This window comes from Tursiops truncatus, chromosome 15 (assembly GCF_011762595.2).
Source record: "Tursiops truncatus isolate mTurTru1 chromosome 15, mTurTru1.mat.Y, whole genome shotgun sequence".
NCBI lineage: Eukaryota > Metazoa > Chordata > Mammalia > Artiodactyla > Delphinidae > Tursiops > Tursiops truncatus.
Genome location: NC_047048.1, coordinates 41,491,355 through 41,515,837, shown reverse-complemented (window position 1 = coordinate 41,515,837; position 24,483 = coordinate 41,491,355). Strand labels below are relative to the sequence as shown.

Sequence of the window (24,483 nt, the reverse complement as noted above, 5' to 3'; positions counted from 1 at the left end):
CCGGCAAGAGGAGATATCTTTCTTAACTCCCCGCCTCTCGGCCACAGGGACCTAGGGAGTCCCTGGGACCCCGGGACCCCTGGGAAAAAGGGGAGTGAGGCCTGGCATCGCGGGGTTTCCTCCCGCCCCCTCCCCCGGGCCTGGACTTTGAGAGGGTTTCCCTGAAGGCGGGAAGGTGGCGGCAGGTTTGAGCCATCCAAGTCCCCTCTCTCCCCCAGCCGAGGCCCCCAGCCCCGTCCCGTGTGGGACGGGGTCCGTGCCCCCTGGGTCCAGGCAAGTCCAGGAGGAGAGAGGGACTCTCAAGCCGCGCAGGAGCCTGCAGCCCCGGGAGAGCGCAGCGAGGTTGACAAAAACGCGTGGCCCATCTCCGGGGTTCCCAGCTTCATTTACTGGGGAGGAGGTGAGGGAATGTGATCTAGGCCCTTTCGTGGTTACTGGAGGACTCCTCACTGTCACTTCCTTCTCCTTAAAAGCCCGTGGACAGGCTCGGGCGTGGCCCCCTTCCTCCGGGAGAAGTGGGAGCGCAGGTTTGGAGGCGATCGCCCCGCGTTGGCCTGCGCGGGGGGAAGGGGTCCGCTGTCCTCGCGTTGTTGCCGCCGCCCCGGCTGCCCCGAGCCAGTCCGGCGGCTGCTTGTGCTGCAGGGCAGAGCGGCGGGGCTGCGCGGAGACCCCGAGAGGCCACTCGAGGGCAGAGGAAGCGTGGTCTCTCACTTCCTGATTGCATCGCGGGGCTTAAAGTTTAGCCAGAGGAGGGCCTCGAGAGGCGAGATGTCCCCAGAAGCCCCTCGGGAACGGCATCCCGGGCGGTACGGACGCCGAGCAGGAGCGTGCAAGGAATAAGCACCACCACCGGGCTCTGGAGGACCGGGCGTCCAGGCCGTGCCCCGGGCCTGGCAGGAGGACCGATGCCGGCTGGATTTTCAGGCAGGCGACGAATCCTGGAGCGGACGCCGCGGGCTGAACCCAGGCTATCCCGCTTTCCTTCAGCCAGAGAGGCCCCAGATTGCTCCAGGAGCGGCCGCCTAGTGTCCTGTGCCTTGGACTCCAGGTGCGGTGGCAGAACGTGCCTCCGTGAAAGGGATAGAAGCGTCCTCGGCGTGGTTCCTTCCGACTTGCGGGAATTACCATCCTTCCTCGGCTTCTCTAGATTACGTGGAAGCAGCGCCAAGAAAGAGGGGAAATCACGAACGACCAAATGGACTTGTAAACAGAGGTCATAGGATGGGGAAAAAAAGAAAAGAAATATTTTGTCTCAAAACACTCCAAGAGAATATTAAAAACTAAAATAAAACTGCCTAGCTAGAGCAACAACAAGCCACGAATTGGTTCTAGTAGGCTCAGCCTGAAATGCCTCAATTAGTACAGTGTATGCTGTACCTACAACTCCAGGATATTCGGAACACAAAAAATCCTGCGTAAGAAAAAAATTTGAAGGGGTGTGTGTGCGGAGGAATCGACCAGAAGCCTTATCTCGTCCTTGGCCCGAGTGTGGCTCTGGGGCTGCCTTTCTCCCGGGTGAAATTGGTCCGGACGAAGCCTCTGTGTCCAGGCTCACAGGCTCTACAGAGGAGGCCGCTCCCCTCGTGGGGCCTGCATAATAAGTAAAAAGGATTTACGGGCAAGGCTGCTGCTTGCGCGCCTCTGCCACCGGGAGTGATTCCGCAGAGAGGTGGCCCCAGGTATCATCAGTGTGCGCCCTGGCGCTCCACCCCGGGAGCCCACACACCCCGAGGCCAGACGCGGAGGCTGCGGACTGCCGCTTTCATAAGATTTTACGCTGTTCATAAAATCATTCCTTAAATTTGCTTCTCGTCCGTGCTTCTCTCAGACATAAGCTGTACCCCTATATCTGGCTGTCACTAAAAACAGCGGCTGGGCCTACGGAGGACAATTTAAAAGCTCGGGGCCAACTTTTTCCTCCCAAATGTGCCACATGCCGTGGGAATAACAGGCAACTCCTGGACCCAGTATTTTCCCTGGGAATTAAGTTTGAGTTCTGAAAACAGGACTGGGAAGATCCTAGGCACAAATGTGTCCTTGGAAGGAAAGACTCCGCGTTCTCAATATTAACACGGGAGGATGAGGGGGGCTAAGCTCGGTTTTATTTCGCAGATTATCATTAATCTGTTGTCTGACTAAATGACGCCAGGACGCTGTGAAGAAGAGTGCAGTCTCCAATTTCTAACGACTCCCAAAGTTGCGAGAGAAGGAAGAATTCCTTTTGTTCTTTCATCCACAAGATCACTCGTGTCTAATGATGTCGGCCACCTGCAAAATGACGTTGAAGTCGGTGGCGCATCGGGTGGCATTGCCAGCCCAACGTGCCAGGACACGAGCCGAGCGGCAGATTCGCTGCCTCCCGAGGGCGAGCTCGCGCGTTCATTTCACCCCTCGCTCTCAGCCCCGCTGTCGAACACCATTTAGGCCAAGATCGGGTGTAATGGGAAACACTATCAGCAGACAATTACCCTTTCAGAGGATTCACTTCTCCTCACAGACACTGTTATTTGAGAAATAGGATCATTTGATTTCATATTGCACTAAATAACACCCAGCCGGTTCAAATTGCCAGCTTCTTAAAAACCGCCCATCGGAATAAATTGCAGCGGCCTCTTTTGCTTTTCAGGGCAATGTGATGGGCACCGGGCAGAACTCGCAAAAATAACTACAAAGCCAGCCCGAAGCCGTCGCTATTGGTGGGAACAGCTCTGCTACCCCGCAGGCAAAGGCATTCAGCCACGCAGTTTCAAGCTACCGCCCCCTCCGCCCGCCAACTTAGAGACGGTTCAACCTCTTGGCTTTGGAATTAAAATGCACCGCCCTAGCCGTCCAGAGAAAGCGCTTCGGGCCACGCGGCGCGTTAGAGTCGGGCGGAAAAAGATGGGCGGGGGCGCAAGGCACAGATTTCCGCGTGTCCCGCCGCGCTCCCTGTCCGGCAGACGTGCTTGGAGACCGTCGGGCGTCTGGGGCTCCGCGTCCGGGTGTGAGCCCTCAGCTTCGCGGGTCCTCGGTTCCTCGCTGGAGCTGCCACTGCCGCCGCGCCCTGCTCCCTCTTGCGCCCTCCAGGCCTGCGGGCCGCAGCGCCCCTCTCTGACCTCAGCCAGAAGCCGTGGCTCGCGGGGTCCGACTGGGGACAGAAAGAGGAAGGGGCTTCACTGTAGCTTCAGCGCGGAGTCAGGGGAGAGAGGGAGAGGGCGAAGGAGAAAGGGAGGAGGGGGCGAGCTGCAGTTCGCTGCACGCCCACCGCCGGAGACTTTTCAGAAAGAATTGAGCTTTTTCAAGTTGGCCACGAACTGCGGCTTGACACCCTGTTCAACTGGGTGACAGTTGTTCAGCTTGATGGGGGCGATCCGCCCCCCCTTTATATAAAACAAGATTTGACTCCTTGATGCTTAGTTCATTTGTGCCAAGGGGCAGGGTGAATTTAAGATGGCCGCGCCTTGGCGAATCTGCCTGTTGAAGTCTTTATTACCTTTGTGTTAGTGTACTTCACAAAGGCCGAATTAGATTCTCCTGCCCCCAGGAAAATTGAAGGCCGCATCCCGAAAACACTTGTATACTCAGACCTGGGGCGTGAGATGAAAGGACTCTTTTAGGTCCTGAGACGGAGAGGGAGTTAGTCTGGGTATTTGGGGACTGGGGACGGGGTTGGGGGGGGGGGGTTGGCTTTTCCCTTCCCTGGCGCTGGGAGGAGCCAGGGAGCAGGGGCTTGTGGGCATGCGTCCAGAGGGAAAGTTATGGGCGCCTAGAGAGCGGAAACTAAGTTCCCAAGGCTGGGGTTGGCGCAGACTTTAGCTCCGGAGCCGAGCGGGGGTTGAGGGGTAAGCGTGGGCGCCCACCCTAGACGGCGTACTGGGGGCCTGAGTCCGGCGAACCCTGAGCTGCCCTTGCTCTTTAGCGTTTCACCCAGTCACCCATCTCCCCAGAAAATAAAAGCGCCGCCCAAAGGCCCGAGTGTACACGAGCCAAACTCCGTGCCTCCTCTGGGAGGAGGCCGCGACGCGCAGCGTCCCAAGCCGCCAGCTCTGGCGCTGCGTGTGCGGATCCGGGGCAGGCCCGGGGCTGCCCGCCCGAACCCAGGGAGAGCCCCGGGTCCTGCTCCATCCGGGTCCCTCCACCTAGACCCTAGCGCCCTCACTCCGCGTGGCACTCTGCCCCAGCTCCCCACCTCCTCCCCGAGGGGATGCAGCCAAGGAACGCTTTTCCCATCAGAAATCACGCCCAAACGCGACAGCCTTTCGAGCAGGCAGCAACAAGGTGATTAAACTCGAAGCAGCCGGAAAACAGTCTTGACTGGCTCCAATCTTCTCTGCCCGCGGGAATGGAACCACAGAGCTGCGGGTGGAACGGCCGCATCGCAGTCTTCGCGACTCCGACCCGGGGTCCGGAGCCCTAGAGCTGGCGGAGGCTGCTGCCGGGCGGGCTGCGCCCCTGAGGCCCCCGCAGGGGACTCGTGGGACGCCGTGGGCGGGCCTTTCCCTCCGCATGCACCTCTTTCGGACTCGAGCAGGGGCAGCGCGGAAAAGTCGAGCTCCAGCCCCGGGTGGGGAATGTCTGAGTCCGCCCTGTCCCGGCCTGGGAGCCCAAGGTGAGGGCAGTGAGAAGCAGTTGTCGCGGCTCGTGTTGGCTCCGGCCTCGGGCGTTGGCCGTGGCCAGCAGATCATCTTCTCGCCCCTCCCGCCCCATCCGGGTTCACAGCCGCAGTGCCGGCCCCCGCGCTCCCCTCCCTCGCGCGCTCTCCCTCCAGGTCGCCGCGTTTATCAGCGCGTTTTGTTTCCCTTCGGATTCCGGGCCGAGGGGCTGGAACTGTGCTCTCCTCCGAAGGACGCTAATCAAGTAATTTCCCCATCCCAGCCCCATCAAATTGCTCTTTAGCTGTTGAACCGCGGAGTTTTGCTCGCCTTTTCACATGCTAATCACGCCCATTCAGCGGCTCTCGGTGGGGCTGTTTGTCGCGGGATAAATCTCCTTGTTTGCCGGCTGCATGATTAATTGATATTGTTGTCTGGCTTTTGTGGGGGCCGCAAGGAGCTGAAAGGCGTCGCGTCGTGACTGCGCCGCGGGCCGCTGGCGACATCGTCGGGCTGCCGAGGTCCTGGGGAGGTCGAGCCGGGGCCGAAGACATTATGCGCCCGATTTGGTTTTCCTTATTAGAAAGATGATGAAAGACTTAGAGACCCCAATTTTACAGCCCACCACCGAAGCGCAGAAGCCGCACAGAGCCGAAGCCACAAGCGCAGACAAAGCCCGGGCGTTTGCTCAATTCAGAGAGAAGAGTAGGTGTCACTTCGCCACGCAGGAGACAATTAAATGCATTTCGGCCCACCCGGGATTTCAGCAGGACCTGGACGTGCGCGCGCATCGTGGTGGTTTGTTTTTTCAAGCAAGGAATAAAATCTGGTTTTGTTTGTTTTGGTTGGTTGGCTTGTTTTGGTTTTTTTGGTTGGGGGTTAGAGACGGGTTAAAACCCTTTAAAGATAAGTAAAAGGAAGCCAGAGCTCAGATGCAGACCTTGCAGGCAGCGGTCCAGGAGAGCGGCGCAAAGGTGCTTCCAAGCCTGACCCGGGTTTGCGAAGCGCGCGGGGCTGACATGGAATCGCGCATTGATGCTGAACTCGCAGAGTCGCGAAGGCCCGCGTCCGCCTGCAGGCCGATGGTTCCTTTTCCAACACTCGTCTCTGCTCATTGCCGCATTTCCCGCGGTCCACAGGTGTGCAGTCAAACCCACAAATTCCTGCGCCCTCCGCACCCCTCCCGCCCTCTCCCCCGAGTCCTGGGGTTATATCCCCTACCGACAACCCTGAAAACTTGGAGATTCAATTAAATAATTCCAGTTACGCAGTGCTCCTACCGCCTGCTTATTGCAAATATTTCCTTTTTCGAGTTCTTAAAAAAAAAAAAAGCAAAGAGAAGAAAAGAAACTGTCGCCTCAGCTTTCACTGCGCGCGGGGTAATTGATAGGCGCCATCGGAGGTCAGAATTTGCATAAGAATTAAGAGCAGTAAATTAATTTAATATTCCATGCACATCTCCAATTATTCCTGGAGACCTTTGTCTCCGCGGCTGCCAGAAAGGGGATTCAGCTGCTCTTCAGCCAAACAACATCTGTGCGGTTAATAATTTGATAAACAGCTCATACAAATAGTTTCTGAATTATCTGGCAGCCCAACGACTATTCAGTTTGGAAGCGTTTTGGCAGGGTCTCCCGGTGTCCTCCGAGGGCCTCAGACGTCCGCCTAGACAAATTTCTTCTTATCTTTTAAACATCAGCAGACGACAATGTGTAAAATATGTCATTATCATTAAGTAATAATCCTGCCCCTTAAAACAAAAAACAAAACAAAACAAAACAAAAAACGCCTGGTGTCCGGAGTTCATCTATTGAAGACCCTGAGATAGATAGACGTCCTGGGGAGGGGGACTGAGGGGGTGGAGGCCTGTTTTTATTTAATATCGAAACAGAGTTTGGACTTGTGCATTGAAATATCTGCAAGGCAAGGGAGAGTCATGGTGGTTCCCACTGGAAGAGGAGCCTGGGTAGGTGGGCTGGAGGGGGACCGAGTTTTCACCATACTGCTTCTTGTACCTTTCAATGTTCTCCTTATCTATGGGTATTATTTATTCCCAAAATAAATACGTAAGAAACAAATTGAGTTATCACAGCAGGAGTGAGTTGTTTTGACTGGATATAGTCCTTACCCGACTTCTTCCCACTTCTCCTCCTGACCACACTCTCTCCTTCCTACCTTCACCCCCAGCCAACGCTGCCCCCATCCTGATAAGCAGCTTCCCACAAAGAGCAAGCATGTCAGTCAAAACATTGAGTTGGCCCAGAATTTTAAAAACAAAACAAAACAACAACAGTAAAACCACTTGTAGAATGATGCCATCTTGTTGTCGAAACAGACCTGAATTGATGCTTTTCCTCTGCTATCCCTGTCTCTACACTAAAGATTTTATGGCTGTGATTACGTTCCCTTATCATTCTGCCACCCATAGCAGAGGCCTGTTCCTGATATAGAGTCTAGAAAAGAACCCTTTGATCTTGAATGAGACCCAGACTGCTCTAATTTTTGCAAGCAGTGCATTGCAGCTCAATTTACTCCACATCTGTCTTTACCCTGGAACTGTTCTGCGCCGACTTCACTGTAACAGGGTGTTCGACTAGGATCCTTATCTCCATCTATACATTCCTGCACATTTGATGTATACACCTCACCCATTCAATATTCTACTTTCTATTTCCTGCACTGCTGACAATCTAAGTACTTGAAGCCACTGAAAACTACCCCAAAGTTCTGAGTGGTGTTGAAGCAGTAATATGATAGAGCTTTGTCCTTGTACTCTAATGAGCCTGGGGTAGCACTGAGCTTTAAACACAGGCAAACCCTTCAGACTACAGGTCTGAATATACAACTTTACAATGAACACAGTGCCTGCCTGGGCTCAATGGAAGAATTACTTTTCCAGAAAACAAGTCATTGTGTCACAAGAATACAATAGCGTTTCCACCAAGTACATTCATTTCTATTTTTTCTATTTTCTTCTTGCATCTTATTAAATTTTTTGCCCTTAGGACTATAGACACCACCAGGCCTTGCAGGCTTTTTATAAGCATACAAATCGGCTCTGTTATTTATGACTGAGGGTCTCTGTCTGCATCTTTTTATTAATTTCTGACTTTGATTCAGACTTCTCTAGCCAGCAGAGTGATTTGAAAACATTTCTTTTCTTAAATGGGACATTATCAATTCTTTGGGGAGCCATTCTAATTTTAAACACCAAGATATTCAGTTTCTTAGTCTGCAGCTCTGAAGTTACTCATTTTTATGCGTACAACCTATCCCCTTTGGTGGTATTTCGTTTATACTTGATATTTATCTACATTTGCTTGACTATTTTTCAAAGCAGTATATAGGCAGAAAATGGCTATTAAACAGGAAGGCAGGGAACTCTGATTATGTTTTTAACTCTCTAAGTAAAGGCACAGAACATTGACATTTTGAGAATTTTGTTTTTTTAAACTAATGAGCCCTCTCCAGAAAAGCCGTCTGGATACCATTAAAGTTGATGATTTTGGAAGGATTATCCTGATAAATGCTTGGCTTCTTGGTGATTAGACACATATTTTCAGTACAAATGAGACTGAGGTTTGCATTTGGTTGGAGTTTTGTCGAGCATAATGGGAAATTGTTGGGGAAAAAATCCAGAGTGCCACCTTACTTTGTAGAGTTCAATTCAGAGGTAACTGCACTCATATACACTTGCACTTAAAATATTGCACATACAGTAACAAGTGACGGTCAATAACTTAAACAGCACATACCCTGGTTATTTCCAACCTAACTGTAAAAGAAATATACCTTCTATCTTGGGAAAAATTAAAGAATGGCTAAGGAGTAAGATAATGATTTAATAATTCAGTGCTATCTCTATCACGGATAAAGGGATTGTTTTTTTAAATCTGAGAGATAAGAACAGTGTGGAGCCATTAGACAATTTCTTTCAAGTCATTTGTTTCCATTGCCCTTAAAAAAAAAAAGACAATTTTTACACATATGACCCAATTTTAGTCAAACACTAAATTTGAAAAATACAAGCTAGCATGTAAAAGTTGTGAACAGCATTCACTTAGACAGCCCTGTCTACTCTCAGTTTCCTCTATTTTAATATTTTAATGAGCTGTGCTGGGTGCTGATGCTGGGTGTGCATCTCCATCCCTGATATTGTGCTCAAAAGGAAAGAGCTTCAGCACTTAGCCTGTGTGTGGATTATTGCAAACCAAGAACAAGTCCAAGTTCTTCAGAGATGACTGTAAAATGTCCCTGATCGTCACAGATGTCAGCTAGCTCCATGGTTCTTTCCTCTCCCTCCCCAGCCCAGGACTCGTGATTACAACTCACAGGTTGAAAACCTCACCTAACTCCAGGGGTGCCCTTCACATCATTGCCATTGTAGACTTGTACGGTTTTTAAGACACTGTTGTGCTGAATGGCAGTAAATTTCCTTGAGGAAGAGGGAGGGTCATTATTATTATTTTTAAAAATTTGGGAAGGATAAATTGGGAGATTGGGATTGACCTATACACACTACTATGTATAAAATAGATAACTAACAAGGACCTACTGAATAGCACAGGGAACTCTACTCAATACTCTGTAATAACCTATATGGGAAAAGCATCTAAAGTGGATATATGTACATGTATAACTGATTCATTTTGCGGTACACCTAAAACTAACACAACATTGTAAATCAACTATACTCCAATAAAAATTAATTAAAAAATTTGTATTAAGGGGCAACATGGGCTAACAGTGATGCTAGTTGCCTCTGCTTAAAAGGGAGGGTCATGGCAGTAGAGACTATGGGCCGCTATGCCATTTGATTTGGCCAGAAAGTCCAATCTAGCGCCTAGTATGAACTGAAATTGAGAGGGATTCCAAGGGCTTATTTGCTTTGCTGACTCTGTGATGTGGGGAGGTGGACCCTGCAGAATGTCAGATTCTTAAGCATTCGAGACCACAGTCAGGCTGGAATCAGTTTGGGGGCAGAAGGAAAAAAATGGTGGGCAAAAGGCTTATAGTTCTAGTTGTCCACTAACTAGCTGCAGTCCCTTGGTCAATCACCCAATCTCCCTGTGTCAGAGACTCCCATCTGCCACTTCTCACCAATTTATTCTCTTCTTGCTGGGCATATGGCTGTCCATCTGGACTACATTTCCCAGCCTCCCTTGCAGCTGCATTTGGCCCATGTGACTAAGTTCTCACCAATGGAAGGCAAATGAAAGTGATGGGCGTAATCATCATCTCATACTTGCACCTTCCTCTTCCTTCCTGCTGGCTGGGAATGATGTGAGTGGAAGACACATATTGAGGATGACCAAGCTGCCCCAATGGCCTGGGTTTGCAAGATGACTTCCTGGAGCAGAGTGAGCCCTCTCACCCTGAACTGTTACTTGGAGAGAAATAAATTTCCATTTGGTTTGAAAAACTGCATATTTTAGTTTACTTTGTTAAAGCACTCACCCAGAAGAATCTGCATCCTGGCTTTATTTTTCCTAACTCTAAAATGAGAGTCTCTTCATTTGGGTTTCTCCAAAGGCAAGCAATTTATTGGGAGGTGATCTCAGGACCTCTAGTAGGAAGTAAATACCAGTAGGAATCAGGGTTGAATAACAGGGAAGGGAACGCAGCCATTAAAGTGCATTATGAACCAAGTTACCATTGTGGGCGACTGGGATTTAATTCTACCAAGGAAACTCTGGGACCCAGCGTAGAACACCTGCCTTAGAGTGAGTCCACCTGAGCTGGGATGTTTATACACCAACTCCCATCAGTCATTAGTCTCACAGGCATTATCTCCCCCAGCATTTCTGTCCTGTTTGCTTAGGTAGGTGGGCGAGACAACAACAAACAGGCACTCAGGCAATGAAATGCCAGTGCTGGTGGTTGGATGTTGAGCTGGTGCCCACTGAAGAATAAGGGCCGGGGTCTGCTGACAGGGCACTGATAGCATCCACTACAGAGGGCGCTGATGAAGAGTCTTGAAGTTCCCCCTCCCATGTTAAAGTTACCTGGGCCCAGTTTATCGATCTACATTCTTCTGATTGCTAACCTGAAATGGCTGCTCTAGCCAGATTGGTTTACTCAATGCAGGGCATCCCCAAATACTCTGTGCATTCGTTCTCATTCTATTCGTGCCGTCCTCCTATGTGGCAAGCAGCTCACCTCTTTGTCCCCACTGTATCCGTTATTTATGGCTGCTTAACAAACCACCCCAAACTTAGTGGCTTAACACAACAGCAATTTATTCTTTTCCACAGCTCTGTGTCAGGAATTCAGGCAGGACTGCTGAGCGCTTCTCCGTGGAGTGTCAGCTGGGCTTATTCATGTGGAATGACCCAGGCAGCCTGTCGTCCTCCAGGACTCTCTTCACATGGTCTGGAATCGTTCAGTAGCCCAGCCTGGACTTCTGCACGGCAGGTGGCTGAGCTCCCAGGGGAGGAGGCACAAGCTGCTAGTCCTTGTGAGACCTGTGCACTGCAAGTCTCCAGATGTCACTCCCATCTCATTCTATTGGTTAAAGCAGGTCATATGGTCTGCACAGATTCAAGAAGGTGGGAGATAGGCTCCTCCTCTTGGCGGGAGGAGCTGCATGTGTGTAAGGGAATGGGAGGAGCTGATATGGCCGCATCTGGATACTGTCTAACGTGCCCCTTCACCCCTTTCCACTTATTCAGATCCCCAAATCAGACTCCTGACTTCAGGAATCCTTTCCTATCACGTTAGTCTGCCTGCGTCTTCTAGCCCCGTCTGAATAACTAGGGCACCCTTTGTTAGACACTTATTTTGTCCTTAGTTGTTTACTGTCTTGTGGGACTTTTTGTTGCTGTTTACTGTTGGCTCTTTGAGGACAGAGAATGCAGGTTAGAGCTCCGAGAACACTTTGTAGAGTTTGGAACACACAATGGGCTCTCAATGTGCATCTGTACAAAGACAAAGGGAGGACGAAGAAGTAAGGGCTGGGTGGAGGCAGTGACATATGCCCTTGGGCTAACATCTGGATCAGTAGAGCTCATTTCTAGTCGATTTCTGTAGAGTCGTCAGCTGCTTATTCTGAAAACCAAATAATTCTGTATTCCTCCCAGCCTACGTGAGACTTTGCTGACACACACACACCTACAGGCAGGAATGGCCAGGTGTAACTGAGCTGGATCACGTGGAAAGCGCCTGGAAGGCTTCCCCTCTTCTGCGATGCACTATTTCCTGTGTCCAGCGTTGCCTTCTTTTAAAATACAAGTACGACCCAACCCGTTGGAGATGGATGGGAAGTGGTGGGGAGAGGGGTGGAAGTTGGAATCTCTGATGTCTTAGTGTAAATTACTTGATAAGAAGAGTGTTTCTTTTTCTCTCACAGAAGAAGCTGGGTCAGCATGAATGTGCTGGAAGATTGGAGGTCACTGATGCTGAAGGAAGGAGAACTGAGGAAGGAGGGCCCCCACGGACAAGTGGCCTCCCTCATGTCAGCCAGGCCAGGTGTCCCAGAGACATTCTGAATAGTGCATCTTCCTGGGCATTCGAAAGTGGCCAGCGTTCTCACGCACAACAGAGAAAAATGGGAACATGAGTGAAAGGAAGATTCCAGAACTTATGAGCGCATTTGTGTGGGTTGCAGCCAGTGGATGAACATCCCTCCAGTCTCTGGGATCCAATCTTCTATGTTGTGACTGGACACTTAGTCACTAGGTTTCCAAAGGCAGAGGAAGCCTGTGGGAAAACTGACCCATGGTGTCTGCAGGGAGTGGAATAAATATTGTTGTTGTTTTATAGTTGGACCTTTAGTAGAACCACTAAGGGAAGATCGGTAGACCACTGGGATGAGCATCAGTACTAAAAATTGACGAGACTTCCACGGTTGCTCCTAGTAACTGGTGGGAGCACTTCTAGAGCTCCCTGAATATGCAAGCCCCACCCCGCTCTTTAATTAAACACCCTGAATTGCCTTTGTGGATCAAAACTTTCTTTGTTCTGTCAATTAAAGAAGGCTTGCGGCCCACCTCATGGCTAAGGATATCAGATGTGTAAGAGGTGATGGTATCTGCACATTATCATGACTGGCAACATTTTGTGTGTTAATGTTGTCTGGCATGAAGAAAATGTACTTTCCTGGGCCTGGGGACTTTGTGATGGATGCCGGCTCTGGGAGAGGCAGAATACAGCATGGACTCAGGTCACACCTGAGTTTCAATTCTGCCTCTGTCACTAGCCTGGTGGCCTTGGGACATTTGAAAACTCTGATGTGGGAAAAGCGTTCCTCATCTGGAAAGTGGGAATAGCAATACCCAGGTCACGGGATTGTTGCGAGAAATAAGTAAATGTACGCTAAGTTTCTAGAACTTTCCCTGCCACAAAGTTATATTTAATAAATGACTTTTAAAACAAGGTTCTTTTTTGTCACTTACCATCTGATCATTTCGCCACGCCACTGGGCTTGCAGCCTGTGTCTGCATTTTCTATTAACCATCAGAAAATATATATAGGCATGTGTGATTCCTAAAGATGGGGGAAATAGTCAGAGGATCTAGGATTACTGGCCATTCTGTTAACGGAAGAGAATCTTTTGATGCCCATTTGAGGGATTCATAAAGATGATGAGGGGTTAAAACCGTAACAGGAAGGAATTCTTTTTTATGGTGGAAATAAGAAATGAACTGATTATGAAAACTGGCAGAAGCCCCTGGATGGAGCTGTTCCATCTGTCTAAGAACATTCAACCCCCAATTGCCCATTGACTGGGCACTCACACTGCTTCATTGTTACAACCTCATCTAAGTGAGCAAAGAAACCCTTTCCTTGTGGATAACCCCTGGTTATTGAGAGCCATCCTTTCCGGCATTCTCTGAATCCCAACCACACTGAGGTTTGCTCTTCAGATGGGAACCTTGGTAAACAGCCCTGCTTGTTCTACCTTTATCCCTTCACCAAACTCCTCCACACGCAATCACGTCTCCAAAAATAAATCCAGAGAAATCCTTCCCATCATCTTCTTCTCTTCCAAAGGCTATTTGTTGGTTGATGACTCTACAGAATTTGCAGTGTCCTTAAACACTTGGTGGAGCAAACATCTCTCCATTGACTCTTTGAGCTAAAGCACCCTGACCAGGGGCCTTTGCTCAACCTTTTCAGTTACTCTTTGTCAGGAAGCCAGGACCCAGAGGTTTCAGAAAGAAAACAAAGAACTTGATAACTTTCCCAAAATCCTTTCCACAGATTTGAAAGAGGGAAAAAATGTAGGAAATATATTTAAAGACAAACACCAGACAAATCTGGGAAACTGCTGGAAATGCACAGATTTACAGATGTCACCTTTCTGAAGGCAGTTGGATCCTTGAGTTTCATTTCACTCATTGTAGTCTGTGCCCATTGCCAAGGATTTATTCTTCCAGGAAATGTGAAGGCAAATTTCTTGACATTTGTTTCGCTATATTCCCCGGACTAGAAAACTCATTAAGTAGCCATTCCTGATGGCAACTGGAGATGTAAATGAAATGCCCTCCCTGCTCACTTTAGTATTTGGTTGAGACAGCCCAAATGTTTGGCAGTCATTAAAACTTTCCCAAGCAATATGCATAGCGATAAACCAAAGTTGTCAATACACGACATCATTAAAGGGAAGACAGTAGTCACCATCGCGGGGGGCGGGGGGGAAAGGAAATCAAGTTTGCATGGTGGAATACACTCCATTCCAAACTAGGGCTTCGTCTCCACTTTTTGGGGCGGAGGGAGGTTGCACAATCTTCTTATGGAGTTTTTAATCGAGTTGCTTTTCCACTCTTTCTTTTATGGAGCCATAGAAGTGTCTGTAATGAAAGATAACAATGGTGGTTTGCAGTGGCTATGCCCAAATAAAATATGACAGGTTTCTCGTAGGGCCTGTATGTACAGCATAGGGAGCTCCGTAACAAGCCGCATTATGCTCTCTGTCATGCATGATGATTGCAAATTGTGTGGGTTATCTTCGACGCCATAAGAAAAAGGTGTGTGTGTGTGTTAGAGAGAGAGAATTTCTTTCTCCCAACTGATTATGAACCTCGTGCATAGCAAGCATCGGAGAAACGACACTCAGATTTCCTACAGCAGAGTGTGCGGGTGTTTGTGCGCGCACGCGCGCGCACACACACACACACACACACACACACACACACTCTTATACACTGACAGGCTAATGGCTACTTTCCCAAAGAGTGGTTAGAAAGAAGTAGTAAATGGGACTGTGTTGATGCTGGGAGAAGACCCGGGCAAAGATCAAGATACCCTGCAACGTATCGGATAACACATAATTGGCGGGTCACAGCCAAATGAGTGCAGTCACGCATCACCGGGCGGCCTTTGCTGGTGATAAAGACACTTGTAAACAATTCAGTCGCAGAACATGGCAATAATATGTTGATCCGGCGTGTAATGAGGTGTCCCTGGAATCAGTAAGCAGTCCTGGAGAGCAGGGAGCAAGGGCAGTGGCTGTCTTTTTGATGACCTTTCCTCACCACCGAGGACCCCAGCTCCCCTGAAGAGGACTTTTCTCATTTTGCAGCCGGCTCCGAGTGTCAGAACTTCCATTCGCAGCCAGCAAATGAACAGCCGGGCCCTGCATGCTAATGAAGTCCAGGCTATTTTGCACCTTTTCATCCGCACATTATGCTCTTGACTCTGGAGAAGGTGGGAATTAGGCCGGACCCCGGTGTCAGACTGCCTGATGGCTCGGCTCCGGAAAACTGGTAATTGAAGCTGATGAGTGATGCGAGGGAAGCCGGAATTTGGAAATAAACAGTTTCAAGCACTGCATGTCATTTCTAGAGAGACTGCTGAGAGAATGGAAATGAGCTCCGTTTCTTGAATCTAATGCAGTTTCTCAGCAGGAAAAACATCGTCTTTTAGACAACAATGCCAGTCATTAAGATTTAAATGTTCTGGTGATAATAGAACTGGCCTCCTGGTTCACAAACAGCACTTTTGTAAATGTCTTTCAACACCCAGATCTACATTTAATCCACGCCCAAGAAGATAACTGTGTCGGAAAGCGGAACCAACTGCGATTCTTAGTCTATAAATATCATTCATAAGGAGAGAGAGGAAAACAGTCAAATTGTTTGCCAACCTGTCACATAGCATTGCCTATCAGCACCAGCAAAAATGGCAACTCCCTGTTCAAACAATGAAAGGACATTCAGAAGTCTGCAATAAAACACCCGGAAGCCACAATTTTCATGTTTATTTTTGCACTGCTGTATTTCTTTGCAGCAGAAATATACCAGATAATATACCATGCTAGCCTTTTATGCAGAAATGGCACGAACGTTCCCTCCCTTATATGCAGGATCTCTGCTTGGAGAATGATCTGTATATTTAATGTTGCAACACAAGGTCAAATCTGGACGCATTTGCTTTTAGTCTTTTAAGAGAAGTTCAGTCATTGCATGTTTATTTCACCTTCTTTTACATTACTAGGCTGTCACGGAACCTGGGACCAAACATGACACACTGTGTTGGTGTCCTCTCCTCAATCTGCTGAGATGATTTGGACCCCGTGTTGATGTACGCAAAAAGAAGGGCTTGTAGCCCATACACAGACTTCTGCGGTTTAAGAGGCTTTAAAAGTCAGGTTTACTAGACATCTCCCCCAGCCCAGTTCTTCCTGGGCAGGTGAAACACCTTCAGGGAGAGAATTACGAGCCTGGAGAAGAAGAGAACAAGGCGAGTGGTATTTATCATGGCAGGCCCGAGTGATTCATGAATAACCATCACTTTGCCCTTTTCTCGTTTCTCTTTCCTACCAGAAGTGAGAGTTCGCTATTTCGGGCCTTTTTCAATTTAATGGTGACATGCAGGATTCTCACAGGCAGTCTCTGGTTTGTTAGCGACATCAAGGATATCAGCACAACTCGAGAGAAACCGAAGACAGCTGTGGTGTTATTGTCACTTCAGTTTAAAGGTAGCAAACCTATCTTGCAAAGGATCAACAATGAATTACTTCAACATTTCAAAAATATAGATAAGCAATGCATTTCTAATAGCGTACTTGTGGATCCTGGATAGATCAATGAATATTCAGCAATCCTTTGCACGAAATGTATGAAAGAGAAAAGGGATAAATCTTTAACACACACACGCACGCACACACACACGCAGGCACACACACCCCTCACTGTGACAATGTCACCCCATTCTGTCGTTATTTCTGTGCCTCGTGGGGTCTCCCACGACATAATGGCTAAAAGACAGGGAGAAAATTGGGGTCACTGCAATGCAATGATGATAACTACAAAGCTCTCCGTGCTCGGTGTACATGTACGCTGGGAATTCAATATTTATACGGTGATTCCTCTGTGTCCAGAGCAGTGTTGGTTTTTTGAAAAGCTTTTATGTGTATTTCCTCACTGGACTCTCATTGCAAGCCTATGGCACTAAAGTCCATTTTATTAACATGTAAGAAAAGGGAAGTGAGAGAAATGATGTGATTTTCTAAGGTCACACAGCAAATCCAGTGGTGAAGCTAGATTCGGAGCTTTCTGTTTTAAACATTTGCTTTGTTCTTGTCTATAAATCTGCGCTCTCCTGTGTAGGTAGTCTCAATAAAGAAAGTTATGCAGTATTAGGCTATTTCTACTTTTATCTTTCACAAGCACCATGTCTTCGGTTGGTGTTATGAAGTTGAAATTGTTGTGACTTGGAAGGGGGATGGGCAACTCCAACTGCTCTGAGGGACAATAGCAAAAGCAGGATTTTTCCAGGCTCTCCTGGCCACTGTTGGTGACTACTATACTTATAGCATCCCTTTTGTGTGGATAAGAGTGATTCAGCATTGTTTGAGGGTCAAATACATGGGTTTAGCTTTGGTTCAAATCCTGGCTCCATCACGGTCTCAGTAGTCACAGAAAAGCAGAGTGGGTTGTTTTTCGATCATGTAATGGGAATTGCAGAAGTAGGTAGTCTAGGGAGGAACTGAATGGGCCCCATGATGCTATCAATGTCCCAGGTTCCTTTTGTCTTTCTACTCCACCTTTTTTAGAACATTGTTTCCATCTCAAGGATGCCTCATGCTCATACCGCACAGCCGCATGCACAGCTACAGCCATCTCATCTGAAGGAGGGCAAGGCAAAGGGCCCTATTAGTAGGTCCTTCCAAGGAGCTTTGCAGGAGGCAGCTCTACCTTGTGTTTGTAGCTCTTTGCTAGGGTATGTTGCTGTATACTGTACTCCAGATCACTTTCTCTGTCTCTCTCTCTCTGTCTCTCTCTGTTTCTGTCCTCTGTGTCTCTGTCTCTCTGTTTCTCTCTGTCTCTCTCTCTCTGTATATATATTTGTAATTGTACAGCTGATGGTCTGGAAAGGAATGCACCCAACAGATAATGATCGCTCAGAGCAGAAGAACTGTCAAAGGAACTTAATCTTTGACCTCTGTAATGATTTATTTAATGATTTTATAAATGTACCTCTTTATTGCCATATTGTGATGAGGCAATTCTCTGTGGGTATCTCATATTGATACTGCATGTCTTATGAGGAGAGGCACTGACGTCTTTTGTTCCAGACTATCTGTTCAAGGATGTTTGTACAGCAAATAGCCTTGGAAGACAGAGAGAGGGTTTTCCTCTGAGGCCAGGGCAGGTTTGTTTGCTGCCCAGTATAATAAAGATGATGGTTGCCTCTGGGACAAAAGTTGAGCAGTGTTTGCTTGCGGCTCCTTTCAAAGACTGAGATTTCCTAAGCTCGGTGTTCCTTGGGTCTGATGCCAACCCAGTGTGTGTACAGCACCCACCTGGGCCCCCCTCCATGTCACTCCATGATACTTGGGGGTCAAAGGGAGCTGATGTAAACATGAACCTCATGGTTCCTGTGAATAATAAAGTCCTTTGTCTCTGACCCTGGAGTCTCATATCTTCTGCTGGCATCCATGAGATCAAGGCAGGCTAAAATCTCAGCCCCTTCACAGTTCTCATAAATGTAACGTAAGTATTGAAAAGCACGCATATCACAAGTGCACAGTTTGATAAATTTTCACAAAGTAGATTCACATGTGTAACTGACACCAGATCTGGAAAAAGAATGTTACCAGCATCACAGAATCTCCTTCATGCCCCGTCAGCCAATACCCTCCCAAAGGTAACGCACGTCTATCTAACAGCACAGATTAGTTTTGCCTGTTTTTGAACTTTACATAAATTGAAACATATGGTATGTATGTACTTTTTTGTGTCTAGATTCTTTCTTGCAACATTATGTTTATAAGATTCATCCATATTATTACAGGTATTTGTAGTTCATCATAATAGTTGTGGTATCAATAAACCATAATTTATAGATCTGTTCTATTGGTTATGGACATTTGCATTATTTCTAGATTGTTTGCTATGTAATTATTTCTTTTTTCATTTTTATTGAGGTATAATTGACATATATCCTGTATAACTTTAAGGTGTACAGCATAATGGTTTGACTTACATATATCGTGAAATGATTACTGCAATAAATTTAGTTAGCATCCATCATCTTATATAGATACAATAAAAAGAAAAAGAAAAAGATTTTTCTTGTGATGAGAACTCTTAGGATCTTCTCTCTTAACTTTTCTACATACCATAGAGCAGGATTAACTACAGTCATCATGTATATTCACAGAGTTGTGCAACCATTAGTGCTATTTAATTCCAGAACATTTTCATCACCCCAAAAAGAAACCCTCCACCATTAGCAGTCACTCTCCATTCTTCCCTTCCCCAGTCTCTGGTGACAACTAATCTACTCTCTGTCTCTGTGGATTTGCCTTTTCTGGAAATGGAATACAATATGTGGCCTTCTGGGTCTGACTTTTTTCACTTACCATAATGTTTTCAAGGTTCATCATGTTACAGCCTTTTTATGGCCAGATATTATTTTAGTGTATGGATATATCACATTTTGTTTAGCCATTCACCAGTTGGTAGACATTTGGGTTATTTTCACTTTTTGAATTATGAATAATGCTGCTACGGACATTTGTGTGCAGATATTTTGCATGGACATATATTTTCATTTCTCTTGGATATATACCTAGGAGTAGAATTGATGGTCATATAGTCATTCTATGTTAACTTTTCCAGAAATTGCCAGATTGATTTCCAACTTGGAAATTTACTATTACCATTATTTTACATGACCATTTTGTGAATGGTATGAGGTAGGGGTCAAAGTTCATTTTTAAAAATAGATTTCTTGGGGTGATATATTCAAAATTCTGCGAGAAAGAAACTGCTAACCAAGAACAATTTACCCAGCAAATGTATACTTCAAAAATTAAGGAGATAAAGATTTTCCCAGACAAACAAAAGCTGAGGGAGCTCATCACTGCTAGACTTGCTTTATAAGAAACGCTGAAAGAAGTTTTTCAAGTTGAAAATGAAAGGATCCTAACCAGTAACAAAAAAACATATAAAAATAAACAACACACTGGTAAAGGCAAGTGTGCAGTCAGATTCAGAATACTGCAATACAGTGAAGTGTTGACCATTTAACTTTAGTATAAAAGTTGAGAGACAAAATAATTAAAAATAGCTATCACTATAATAATTTGTTAATAAATACACAACATAAAAAGATGTAAAGTGTGACATCAGAGCATAAAATGTGTATGTTGCGGTGGGAATAAAAGGTTAGATGTTTTTGTGTGATCAAACTTAAGATGTTATGAGCTTAAAATAGACTGGTATATCTATAAGATGTTTCAAATAAGCCTCAGGACAACTACAAAATCAAAACCTATAATAGATATGCACAAGATTAAGAAAAGGAATAAAAGTATACCACTATGAAAAATCACCAGTTCACAAAGCAAGACAGTAAGAGAGGAAGAAAGGAAAACAACAACAAAACAACCAGAAAAGAATGAATGGGATGACAATAGTAAGTCCTTACCTATCAATAATTGCTTTAAGTGTGAATGGATTAAATGCTCCAAACAAAAGACATACGAGTGGCTGAATGAATAACAAACAAACAAGACCCAACTATATGCTGCCTACAAGAGACTCACTTCAGTTTGAAGGACACATATACCTTCAAAGTGTAGGGATGGAAAAAGATATTCCAAGCAAATGGAAACCAAAAGAGAGCAGAGGTAGCTATATTTATATCAGCAAAATAGACTTTAAGTAAAAAAGAGACAAAGAAGGACATTATATAACGATAAAGGAGTCAATTCACTGAGAGGATATATAATTGTAAATATATACGCACCCAACATTGGAGCACCTAAATATGTTAAGCAAATACTAATGGATCTGAAGGGAGAAATAGACAATAAAATAATAGTAGGGAACTTCAGTGCTGCGCTTTCAACAATGAATAGATCATCCAGATAGAAAATCAATAAGGAAACATTGAACTTAAATGATACTTTAGACCAAAAGAATCTAACAGACATATATAGAACATTCCATCCACCAACAGTAGACTACATATTCTTTTTATGTGCACATGGAACATTCTCCAGGATAGATTGTATGTTAGGTCACAAAAGAAGTTTCAGCCAATTTAAAAAGATTAAAATTATACCAAGTATCTTTTCTGATCACAATGGTATGAACCTAGAAATCAATAACAGGAGGAAAACTGTAAAATTCTCAAACATGGGGGTACTAAACAACATACTCCTGAATAACCAATGGATCAAAGAATTTTAAAACAATTTTCTGTCTTCCAGTAATTGCCTCTATAACTCTAATTAACATGGCCTCCCAATGTTCTTGATTTTTATTTATTTATTTATTTATTTTTGCGGTACGCGGGCTTCTCACTGCTGTGGCTTCTCCCGTTGCGGAACAACAGGCTCCGGACGCGCAGGTCCAGTGGCCATGGCTCACGGGCCCAGCCGCTCCGCGGCATGTGGGATCTTCCCGGACTGGGGCACGAACCCGTGTCGCCTGCATCGGCAGGCGGACGCTCAACCACTGCGCCACCAGGGAAGCCCTGTCCTTGATTTTTTATCTTCCCATATTTTCTGCTGAACTTCTATCACATCACATGAGGATCTGACTGATGTCTATCCTTTTCTATCTTGCCCTCCTTAGTGTTGGTAGGTAGATCTTTTGTACTCGTCTGCTGATTGTCTTTACCAACCTTTCTTTGCCTTGTATTTTCTAATTTAAGCCACTCTACCGTGTATTGCTGCTACTACGTACACGAAAAAATGTTTTTAATGTATATGAGGCCAGACACTTTTATGTCACTTTTCTGGCTGTAAATATTTTCTCCCTTTTGGATCGGAATGCATTTTTGTCTTTGATTCAATCTGCATCACTTCAATTAAAGGACAGGAAAATAAAACTCACATGGGAATCCTTGTGTATGTGAAATGGAAGCTTCATCAAATATTAAACCACACACACACACACACACACACACAAACACACACACAACCAAACTCAACACCTGACTCTTCCTTTTATCTGAGCAACAAGGGTGAGAGACTCTGAAATCCTCCCTGGGATCCATGTAAACTACCAAGGCAGTTAGGTAGCAAATGATCCTCAAAGTGGGCATCCTTCCAACAAATGTTTGCATTGATTTCGTTATTTCTAAAGGCTGATTGAGCCAGAGAGAGCAAAAGAATAAGGCAAAACCCATCTCTTTTACTGCCCCCTGTCCTGTATTTCAGGATGAGAATGTGATATTGGATGAATTCTGTGATCATTTGGGGAATTGTAGACGGTCTTTCTTGGAGGTGAGACATGCTGGTGGCTGGGTAAGACCAAACTGAGCCATGGAGTCCGGCGTCCAGAAGTTCCATCTGCTGCCTGTTAGTTGTTCTTTGCGACATTTGGGGATTAAGCTGCTTAAAATGGGTTAAAGACAACCAACCCACTTACGTTGACATAGTATCAAACATTTATTTTGTTTGAATTTTTAACTTGTAATTCTTCCACTTTTCATGCTGTGAAATGCAGTACGTCTCTTCCATATTTCAGATGAAGAAATGAGAGTGGGTTTTCAGCGTGTGTTAAATAGAAATAAGGAAAGAATGCCTTATCTAAGAATTTCCTGGCGACTGAGAGAGGAGGACAGAAAAAAAGGGTGAGAAGAATCGGGGGATGAATGCAGTCAGGGTGTCCTGAGAAAAAGCCAGAGGCACGAGGAGAGCAGGATGAACTCATAAAGAAGCATCTTTTCATTATGAAGAAAATTACTCCTGACTCCTAAATGTAGGTAGCTATGTGTTAACAAGATTTTAATGTTGAAAATATTATTGAAAAAACTTACAAATATGGCTAGTAATGGGAGATTTAATAATATATTATCCAAGAAGAAATGGTTGATTTTGCTTATCTTAATCTTAGTAAAAGAAGACACAAAGGACCTGGAACTTTAATCATTTTGGCAAAAGGAATTAATCTTTTTGTTTACCTAGGGACTTTGGTGAGCAATGGGATACTGGGGGATGAAAATTTTAACCTGATGCTGTCTGATAGAAATGGGGTGCCAACCAGACACGTAATTTAAAATTTTATTGTACCCACATTATAAAAAGTAGAAAGAAACAGGTGAAATTAAGTTTTTTAATTTTTAATTTTTTTCTTCCAGCTTTATTGAGGTATATTTGACGTATACCTTAATATATATACAGTGCTGTATAGTTTAAGGTGTACAGCATAATGATTAGACTTACATACATCATGAAATTATCACAGTGAGTTTAGTAAACATGCATCGTCTCATACACATACAAAATTAAAGAATAGAAAAAAGTACTTTTCCTTGTGATGAGAACTCTCAGGACTTATTCTCTTAAGAACTTTCATATATAACATACAGCAGTGTTAACTATATGTGTCATGTTGTACATCACATCTCTAGTACTTATTTATCTTATAACTGAAAATTTGTACTTTTGACCACTTTCTTCTGATTCCCTATACCCACACCCACCTTCACTAACCACAAATTCGATCTCTTATTCTGTTTGTTTGTTTTTGAAGTATAATTGACCTACAACACTGTTAGTCCCCATTACACAAGACAGTGATTTGATATTTCTATACATTTCAAAAGGATCACCAGGATAAATCTAGCCATAATACGTCAGTGTAAAGACATTACATAGTTATTGACTGTATTCCCCACACTGTACACATCATACCGGTGACATTTACTTTGCAACTGCAAGTTCGTACCTCTTAATCTCCCTCACCCATTTCTTTCCTCCCCCCGAGTCCTCCCCCCTTCTCTGTATCTATAACTCTGTTTCTGAAACAGGTAACTTAATTTTAATAATGTATTTCATTTAACCTAATGTATTTTAAATGGCCTCATTTCAAACATAATCAACATATGTTTTGTTGATTATCAACATAAAAATTATTAAAGAGATAGTGTACATATTTTTCATTCTAAGTTTTGAATGTCAGTGTATTTTTCACACTGATCAGCCATCACATTTGAGACACAACATTTTTCATAGTTCAAGTGATTTGCAGACAATTAACCTGACCATGCTCTTTTCCCCATGGGGGCCTGATGTGCAATGGCTGCAAACAGTAGCCTCGTCGGTAGTGTATGCAGCCTGTTGCCTGTGTGGGTTGCCCTAAGGGGCCTTGGAGACAGCCCTTGCCCGTGGACATCGTGACTGGCACCCTGTCCCCAATCTAGGCTCAAGACAGGTATGCACGGCGCCTTTGGAAAGCCCCAGGGCACAGTGGCCAGTGTCCACATTGGCCAAGTCATAATGTCCATCCGCAGCAGGCTGCAGAACAAGGAGCATGTGATCGAGGCCCTCCACAGGGCCAAGATCAAGTTCCCTGGCAGCCAGAAGATCCACATCTCCAAGAAGTGGGGATTTACTAAGCTTAATGCAGATGAATTTGAAGACATGGTGGCAGAAAAGCGTCATCCTGGATAGCTCTGGAGTCAAATACATCCCTAATTGTGTTCCTTGGACAGATGGTGGACAGTG

General features: G+C 45.6%; 1 non-coding gene across 1 annotated transcript; it reads left to right on the top strand.

Annotated features, from left to right (window-relative positions):
- Positions 1-24,001: 24,001 nt before the first annotated feature.
- LOC117308425 (small nucleolar RNA SNORA70) lies at positions 24,002-24,136 on the top strand. Its single transcript, XR_004522402.1, has one exon. It is a non-coding gene; the product is annotated as a small nucleolar RNA SNORA70 (small nucleolar RNA).
- The last annotated feature ends 347 nt before the right edge of the window (positions 24,137-24,483 follow it).